The sequence below is a fragment of the Dipodomys ordii genome, unplaced genomic scaffold (assembly GCF_000151885.1).
Source record: "Dipodomys ordii isolate 6190 unplaced genomic scaffold, Dord_2.0 Scaffold28, whole genome shotgun sequence".
NCBI classification, from domain to species: Eukaryota; Metazoa; Chordata; class Mammalia; order Rodentia; family Heteromyidae; genus Dipodomys; species Dipodomys ordii.
The window spans coordinates 3,228,236-3,238,284 of NW_012267244.1; the positions used below are offsets into that span (position 1 = coordinate 3,228,236).

The following is a 10,049-nucleotide window of genomic DNA, read 5'->3' on the forward strand; positions in this document are numbered from 1 at the left end:
ATAGCTCACAGTATTAAGTTAAAATAGTATAATGCATGTTAGGCCAAGAGAAATGTAAATATGGGGTAAAAGAACATATTTTAGTCAGCTTCCCATTAAACATTGAAAAGTTGACTTATCTTAAAAGAAAGCGAGTCACTACATCATTCTGCTACAAGCAAACATTTCTTTGTAAATAAGGATGAACTGACAATGTTTGAAAGTATAGTTCATCAAAATCACAACAAGAAACCAAATATTATGAACATGCAAAATTCCATGTTTATTTAATATCCATTACATAGCCAGTTCATTGAATCCAGTCTTCGTAAAGACAAATAACATTTCTGATGAACATAAACAATTTCATACAGTTGAAATTCATCTTGTGTTTTCACATGAATAAAGATGTCATTATGCAAGATCTTTTAGCAATAAAGACCTTGCCTTGAGTTGGCATGGCATCGCTCAGTGCTTCAAGGCAGCATGAGACTCCATCCAGATCTGGAGGAGAGATTAACAGCTCTCTATCAAGATGCTCAGTGATCAGCAAGTCCACATTCAGCTGCTGTGAAACGTGCTCCAGTACCAGCATTGGCCTCCACTGTGCTTGATGTCATGCAGAACATATACAGAGTTCTTGATTATTCCTATGATAAACATTATTTTGGGAAAATTGTTAAGCACAATAGACACACAACGTAAAAAGTCAGGCAGAGGTATAGTCTTAGCTTATTAATAACATTAACGATTAGTTATTTGTGTAGCTGTTTATATGTATTATGGTATGCTATGTGTCAAGCACTGTGTTTAGTACATTTATGCACCCAAAATGGATACCTAATAAATAGCATAATTATTTTCACTCCAGAGAGCAAGAATCAGGAATGCCATCTGATAGGTAGTGATAGAAGCAGATGGATGGCCCTTTTCTCCATCAAACACAGACCAGGAACAACCATGGTCTCCTGTGTTCAATATTGTGGATGTCCTAATAGCTATCACCAGGCCATTCACAGCCATTTTCTGCCTCTTCTCTGTTGTAGAGCCTAGAAAGCTTTTTGTTGTTGTTGTTGTTCTTGAAAGACCTGTTTCCTCTTCTTTGCTAATATTTATTCTCTTCCAGTGTTCACATTTCAAACATAACATAACTTTCCTGACTCCTAGGCATGGTCATGTGGCTCTCACCAAGGAAATGTGATTTACTAACTGGGGCTTCCAGGATTGCTTGTTTATTTATTTATTATTTGTTTGTTTCTTTTGTGCTAATCCTTGGGCATAAACTCATGGCCTGGGCACTGTTCCTGAGCTTTTGTGTTCAAGGCTACCACATAGACACAGCATCACTCCTGGTTTTGGTGGTTCATTGGACATAAGTGTCTCATGGACTTTTCTGCCAGAAATGCCTTTGAACTGTGATCCTCAGGTCACAGCTTCCTGGATAGCGATGGTTACTAGCATAAACCTCTGGCACCTGTCCCTTTTCAAAAAAGAAGAAATGTGATCTTTCCACACTTCTCCTTACTAAAAGCATATAGGTTAAATAGTAAGATAAGCTATCTGAGCTAATACTCAGGGGGGCAAAAAAGGAAAAATGTTGTAGCTTTTGCCCTGACCACAGTTCGACCATGTAGAATCAGAGAAATTGAGGACCAATGAGAACAAAAAAAGAATTACAGGAAATATATAAGGTATTTTTGAAGAAAATAAGATGCTCAAAATATTTTTTTAGGATTTTTAAAAATTAAATTAAGTAAAATCTATTTTCTAACCTCCTCCCTTTAATGACTGAATTCCCATCTCCAGTGCTAATTGAGGAGTGATCTTAGACAGAGGTGTTTCACCTTTCGGAAGGTACCATAATTCTTCAGCTATGAAGTCAATGTTTTACAATTCATTTACATGGCATTGTTTTTAGGATTAAAACAGTAGATGTGAATAATCTAATACTGTGTTTGACACATAATATAGTTAACAGTTTTTCTTTCCCTAGTCCTCCTTCCACTCATGTGTGAAATCTTAAGCTGCATTCCTGGCAGTAGGCAGCAGAATAGTAACTACCAGAGGTTTAGGGAGGGGAGCAAAGAGGGAGGGACAAGAAGAGATAGCTTATCAGGTTCAAAATCACAGTCAAATTGGGGGAATAAGTTCTGGTGTTCTATTTCAATGGGTGATTTTAATTATCAATATTGTATCATATAATTCAGGATAGCCAGAGGGGAAGAATTTGAATATTTTCATCATGAAGAAATGATAAATGTTTGAAATGATAGACAACCTAAGTATCCCAAATGGATTAGTATGCAAATTATCAAGGTAACAAAACATCACACTGTACCCCATAGAGATGTATAATGACTGAGCTATAAACAAGAAGAGGAAAAATGCTTCCAGGCACCAGACAAGAATCCTTATCTTAAATTGAAAGATAATAATTGTATATCTTTTGATTGATCTTTTGTAGCTCTAGGGTATTTAACAGGTGCTAGTATTTAACTGCTACAAAGGTCACCAGTTCTGATGTAAAGACATGGTTCTCGCTTCTGTTACCCTGGACTCTGAGCAGTAAAAACAACAGGTCTTACCACAAAACTTATCTCCATATTTTCATCTAGGGGCTGTGATGAGGAATCATACATGTTAGTGATAGCAGTATTTCTTCCTAGGTTGCAAATTTCTTGAAAGAAGCAACCATGGTTTGTAAATGCTTATTTCCCCCACAGAACTGGAATTAAGAAATAAGTAGCAATTAGGGTATCAGAATAGAAAAATGATTTTTATGACCTTATAATGATTTCATGATTTAATAATTCAAGTTTCTGGTGTTTTTCTTTTTTTTCTATTTTTATTAAATTTTAAAAATACCATACAGAGGGGTTACCATTACATGGGCAAGGTAATCAGTACATTTCTTATCAAGCATTGTTGCCTCCTCCTTTGTTTCCCCTTCCCATCCCTTCCCATCTTCCTCCCCCACCATCCCCTCCCCCCCCCGCGCCAAAGTTGTAAAATTCGTTTTTCGCCATAACGTCTTATACATCTCATTGTTGCAATGGGTCCACTTGTATCCCTATTTAATAACCATGTGTTTTTCTTTTCCCCTCCACAAATTATACCAACATCAAATACAGTGAAAACAGGGGTTATACCTTGGGGGAGGTACATACAAAGCAACAAAGAAATATCTTATAAATATGTTAGAAACAATAGCAAGCAAGAAAAACTATTTGAGTCCTTATCTTGGGGTTCATTTTGCCTAGTATCAACTTATTTGACCACTTCTGCTTGTCTCAGACATATATTAGTTATTGCAAATAAGGGAAACCATGGTACCTATGTTTCTTTGGGCCTGGCTTACTTCACTTGACATATTTTTTCCCCAAATCTTTCCATTTCCTAACAAATGGGGCAATGTCATTCTTTCTGATGGAGGCATAGAATTCCATTGTGTATATATACCACATTTTCTTGATCCATTCATCTACTGAGGGGCATCTGGCAACCCTATCTTAGCTATGGTAAATACTGCTGCAATAAACATAGTTGTGCTGGTAGCTTTAGTATGGTCTTGTTTATGATCATGTGGGTAAATGCCCAAAAGTGGGATTGCTGGGTCATAGGGGAGCTCTATGTGGAGTCTTTTGAGGAACCTCCATATTACTTTCCAAAGTGGTTGAACAAGATTATACTCCCATCAACAATGCAGTAGGGTTCCCTTCTGTCCACATCCCCTCTAGCATCTGTTGTTATTAGAGTTCTTGATTCTAGCCATTCTAACTGGGGTGAGGTGGAATCTCAATGTTGGTTTGATTTGCATTTCTTTTATGTCCAGAGAAGTTGAGCATTTCTTCATGGGTCTATTGCCATCCTTCTTTCCTCTTCAGAGAAGTTTCTCTGTAGGTCTTTAGCCCACTTATTTATTCGGCAGTTGTTTCTTTGAGGATTTGTTGTTGGGGGATTTAATTTTTTGAGTTTTGGAATATTTTAGATATGGGACACTTGTCTGTTGTATGGCTAGTGAAGAACTTCTCCCAATCCATGGGCTTTCTATTGATCTTGCTAGCCATGTCCTTTGCCATGCAGAAGCTCTGCAATTTCATGCAATCCCATTTGTTCAACCTTTCTTTGATTTGTTGTGTTTCTGGGTCTCTATTAAGAAAATTTCGGCCTGTGACAAGGAGACCTAGAGTTTCTCCTTTTCCATCCTGTAATGTTTTCAGGGTGTCTGCTTTGCACTCCCAAATTACTCAAGCTGATTCAAAACTTTGGCAAAGTAGCAGGGTATATAATTAACCCCCCACAATCAATGGCTTTTCTGTATGCCAACAATGAGAAAAGCATGGCTGAAATCAGGAAAGCAATTCCATTTGTAATAGCCCCACAAAAATTAAAATACCTAGGAATTAACTTAACCAAAGAAGTGAAGGACCTCTATGATGAAAACTTTCAAACCCTGAAAAAGAAAATCAAAACAGAACTTAGAAAGTGGAAAAACCCTCCCATGCTCCTGGATTGGAAGGATCAACATCATGAAAATGGCAATACTTCCCAAGACTATCTACAAATTCAATGAAATAAATATCAATATTCTACCCTAATTCTTCAAGGAAATAGAAGAGGCAATCCAAAAATTCATATGGAACAATAAAAGACCCTGAATAGCAAAACGATCCTCAACAGAAAGAACAGTGGTGGAGGACTATCAATACCAAATTTCAAACTCTACTACAAAGCCATAGTCATCAAAACAGCTTGGTACTGGCACAAGAACAGGCCTTAGGACCAATGGAATAGAATTGAAAACCTAGAAATGAGCCCACAGACCTATAGCCATCTAATCTTTGATAAGGGAGCTAAAAAAATAGAATGGAAAAAAGACAACCTCTTCTGTAAATGGTGCTGGCAAAATTGGTTAATCACTTGTAGAAAACTAAAGCTAGATCCTTATATATCACCCTGCACCAGAATCAACTCCAAATGGATCAAAGACCTTGGAGTCAAAGCAGACACTTTGAAAATATTACAGGATGGAATAGGAGAAACCCTAGGTCTCCTTGGCACAAGCTGAAATCTTCTAGTGTTTTTCAAGCTGCAGTTTGTTGCATTTACCATCTATAAAGCATAAGCTTGAGGGCCTATAAAGCGCTCTGTGAACAGAGATGAGCCAATGCTTCACATGATAAAATGAAGATATGCTAATTCTCCAGTACCTGACAATATAAAGATTGTTTACTATGAACTCTTAACTAGGTACCTTTTCATCAACCCAGGAGACATGCATATTATGCATTTCTGGAAAATAAGGAAATCAGCCACCCCATTTGATTGAAAACAAAACTCTTAAACTTTGTTCAAGAACTCATAATATCAAAGCTATTTATTGCAAATAAAATAGGTTATCATAATATCCAATATTATTAAAGTAGCATATAAAAGGACTTGTTTAATCTTGACTACCTTGATAACATTACTGTGAGGCAGATAATACTACCTCTTGAAATGAGTAGATTTAGAAAATTAAAATTTAGAAAGAAAAATATATTTTTCCAGATAGCAAATCTTGAGTCCACACTTTCTTCCCAGAGTTTTTGACCACATTATCAGATTCTATTGTCTTGTTATTTTGTAAATTTCTATGAAATCGAGGACAAAAACAAAAAGGATGAAGATCTAGGCTAATCACTATCTTTGGCCTAAATCACTTTCTGCTGAATGAAGACTTTTATTTTTCTTCCTCATGTATACTGGAGGTTGAACTCTTGTGTTTATTAGACAATAGCTCTACCATGTTTTGCTTTAGTCATTCCTCAGGTATGATTGTGAGTTTATGCTTGGACCAGCCTGGACCACGGTCCTCTTACTTAGTCTTTCTACATAGCTGAGATGAATGTTGTATACAACCAAACCCAGTGTATCGATTAGGAAAGAATTATGCTTTTTTCCCAGGCTAACATCAAACCATGATTCTCTTGATCTTGACCTCCTGGGTAGCTAGGAAGAGAGATATGAGCCATCTTGCATACAGTTTTTGATTTTTGTTTTTTGTGTTTCTTAACAAGGGACCTTCTGAGAAGTCTTTCTAATAAAGAGCATACACAATAAAGTAAGTTTTCCTATTGGACATGCTGGGATAAGAATTAGTGTGGTTTTTCTAAAGGTCTTTAGTTCACGGTTGGTTTTCCTGATGTCCTCTTTCTCTTCTTTAATGTCTGTTTTCAAACAAGAAGTGAGGGATCACTTTAAAGGCTGGGATCACTGTAGGGTATTGAACAGATGCCATACCAAGTCACCAGTTCAGATGCAATGGTAGTTTGTTATGTCTTCTGTTATCCATAATCACAAACAGTAAAAGCAGACTGATATCTTTAAACTAACATGTTCTACCAGAAAACAATCCTCTGGTGTTGAAGGAATGGCTCAGATAGTAGAGTGCCTGTCAGTGAGTGAAAGCATCAGATATCAAGTTCAAGTCCTAGTCTTGGTGAAAAAAAAATTCTGTTTATCTTGATTTAGAGGTTCTCCTGAGGAATCAAGTGAGGCTGCTACCAATGAGATCTAGCAGGGCAGCTGTCACAATTTGCTCCCACACTCCCTTTTCAGAAGCATGACACTGGATATAAGTCATCAGGTGAAATGAAAAGTAGACTGGCACACAATCCTTAAAAGCGTTTTTTTTTTTAATTCTGGAAAGATAAGATTAGGGTAAGCAACAGAAAAAATAACAAAGAAGAGAGATGGTAAAAGGAATTTGTGCTAAATTAGAACAGACAGAAAGAAATGGCAAAATGGGTCAAAAGGTGATTGTGTAACAGAAAGAGTCAAGTACCAATGTATTAACTTTGAATACTAAGACCCTGGATAATAAAAAAAAAAGTAAAAACCAAAGGAGCAGTTAATTCAGTACAGGGTTATTCTTAATTAACTTCTTTATTCTCTTCAAATATTTTAAACTAAAATGTTTTTTTTCTGAAAGTATTAAGGGAAGGTGGCGGAATCAGGTAGACTCAATATAATCTATAGGTAATATTTCTATTTTTATTTCTAGAATAAACAAAAAATGTACCAGACTAGTCCTTCTTTCTGTCTGATTGTGCCAACGGATATGTATTTCTCACTTCATCCACCCTGTTTGCTATTGAGAAATGCTTATTAGCAAGAGTAAAAAAGAGCACTTATTTCATTGTTCTCTGTAACAAATATTTGCTAATTTAATCCTCAGTATATGATTTCTTATTTCTACTTTATCAATAAGAATCCTGACACAGAAAGTCCTGACAATTTTTCCAAGTCTGTGCAGCAAATTAGGAACATAGGATTCAAGATCTGGAAGTCTTCCTCTAACTGCAGCAGGATAATCCTCAAGAATAAAACTTCAGAATGAATAAAGCTATTATTATGTTTGAAAGTATTTAATAAGACCATGACTGACCTTTAAATTTGCTTGATATTATGAAATAATGATGGAATCCTTCACCCACATAGCTATGGAGATTAGACTTTGTGAAAATAAAAAGAAGATAATATTCTTTTACTTGCATAATGATGATTATTACATAATATAAAGACTTCACAAAGAACTTAAGATATGTGCTGTTTTAAATGGTTCTACTTAGAAAGTTAAACTAGAGCTAAACAAGACACTCCTCTGAGATATGTCTGATTCACAAATAATAAAAGATTCCTATATTTCTATCACCATTTCTGGACAGTTCAAACATTGTTTATATTAATGAAAATGCTGGTTCAATAGGTGGCATTTCAAACAAGAAAGCAGAGGCTGTACTTTGAAGCTGAACATAAACATAATTGGAAAAGGTAATGATGAACTAAACCATATTTACACAAGCATTTGAAATAATGGTTCGTAAGTTCTGCAGAATATTTTCCCCCTTTAAATGGAATAATACACAGTACCCTATTGGCTCATTCAGCAGTACCTTATTCGTACTATAAATCTCCTTGCTAGACAGGAAATCTAGTCTGCATAACCACCATTTTTCAAACCAAGCTTATTTCTTACTCTGGATGCTGAAATAAAATTAAATTCCTCACTTTGTTTCATTATATTTTGAAAGCTGAACTTCAACATGTGGCAAATAGGACATACTTCTAAACATGGAAGAGATATGACAGAGAGAGAGAGAGAGAGAGAGAGAGAGAGAGAGAGAAGCATCTACCCAACTCAACTAGAGTCTGTGGCAGTGATGACCAAACTTTGGACATAAGGACTTCTAAATACATTCTCTCAGAGGGGAAGGGAAATTTAAAATGAAGTGGACTTTCATTCTACTGCACATTTATTTACCAGTCATTCATACAAAAGGCAAACTCATTTCTGACTTCCTGAAAAGTAATCTAAAAAAATGATTTAACATGTCTTATAAAGTACATGAGTGTGGCTAGAATGCTAAGTATTACATATGGAAAAAAGTGGCTTTCCAGAAAAATAACCATTCAGACCATATTAGTCTGCTCAGGGTACCTTGACCAGCAAAATTGTATTTTCCTCACAATTCTGGAGGCTAGCAAATCACGTCGAAAGTTGCAAATAATTTGGGTTCTGCGGAGAGCTCTTTTCCTGGCTGTCAGATGGCATATGTTTGCTTACACCTTCCCTAATTATAAGGATTCAGAGGAAGAGCAATCTGCCTTCATTTTTCAAGACCCCTAATCCCATTATGAGGACCCTATTCTGTTACCTAATCTAACTCTAATTACCTCCCCAAAGTCCCTTCCCTTTATACTATCTTGTTTATTTCATAACAATGACCAAAAATCATTTTCACACAATTCAGTGAATAAAGTAGGAATTTATCCGCTTAAGGTTTTCTGAAGTTTTCCTGTAGCTATACATCTCATGTTCTATCTAGCTTTACTGAAAGTATAAATGTTTCAGCTATAGATCCCAGATACACACTATTCAAGTAATCATTGGCAATGAAGAAGTGACTATCAAAATATGATACAAAAAAATCCTGCAGTAACATGAAAATCCATAGGCTACTATGGGTCATCTCTGAAGTCTGTATGACAATTATCAGTGGCAATTTCCATCTTCCCTATGCTGGCATAAGCTAATAATATTCTTACAAAATTAGACACACTCATCCAAAAGAACACCCCTGTGAAGAATTACTTTCCTGGCATAGAAGGGCAGATGGTAGATTCTTTGGCTTCATCCAAGTAGCCTTTGGATTGAAATATTTTTCTAGTCATGTTATTGAACAATTACCTCCATGCATCATGTCATTTCCAGACTATTAAAAATTTGATGGTCAACTGATTTTTGTGTTCTATGAGGGAAAAAATGAAGGAGATACCTTCAAAAGACTACACATGGTGCATTCTTCACTGGACTGATTTCTCTTAATCTTGACTTTTAACCATTCTCACTCCTAGGAAACCTCCTGAAAGTGGGCTTTGTTTATAATCTATAGTTCACTTTCTGGCACATTAACTACTCCAAAATATTAAAAAAATAAAAATATTTACAGCCAGGAGTGGCCTGTCTGTCCTCCTTCCCTCCCTCCCTCCCTGTTTTGTCCTCCATCCCTTCTTTCTTCTATCCTTATCCCTCCTTCTATTCCTTTATCCTTCCTTCCCTGACTCCCTGACTCCCTCTCCCTCTTCCTTCTCTCCTTCTTTCCTTGCCTTCCTTCCCACCTCCTTTTCTCTTATTTCCTTCGTTCCCTTCCTCTCTTCCTTCCTTCCTTGCCTCCCTTTCTTTGTCCCTCCCTCCTTCTTTCCTTCCTTTCTTCTTTTCTTCTTCCCCTTTCTTTTTTCCCTCTTCTTTCTCCCAGCACTTAAGAATCTGGTCCATAAAATTGGGATACTTAAAATAGATGATTTACTTAATTACTTGATTAATTTATTAATTACTTGATAATTTATTTAATTACTTGAATATCAATATATAAAATTACTATCATAGGGCTGGGAAGGTGGCTCAGTGGTAGAGTGCTTGCCTTGCAATGCATGAGGCCCTGGGTTCAATTCCTCAGCACCACATAAGCAAAAAGAAAAAAGCCGGAAGTGGCGCTGTGGCTCAAGTGGCAGAGTGCTAGCCTTGA

At 36.3% G+C, this 10,049-nt stretch overlaps 1 long non-coding RNA gene across 1 annotated transcript in view; it reads right to left on the minus strand.

Moving 5' to 3' along the window:
- Nucleotides 1–283: 283 nt before the first annotated feature.
- LOC105985355 overlaps nucleotides 284–10,049 on the minus strand; it is a 47,111-nt gene continuing 37,345 nt past the window's right edge. The window contains exon 3 of the long non-coding RNA XR_001175050.1: nucleotides 284–629. This is a non-coding gene — a long non-coding RNA (uncharacterized LOC105985355). The remainder of the gene's footprint in view (nucleotides 630–10,049) is intronic.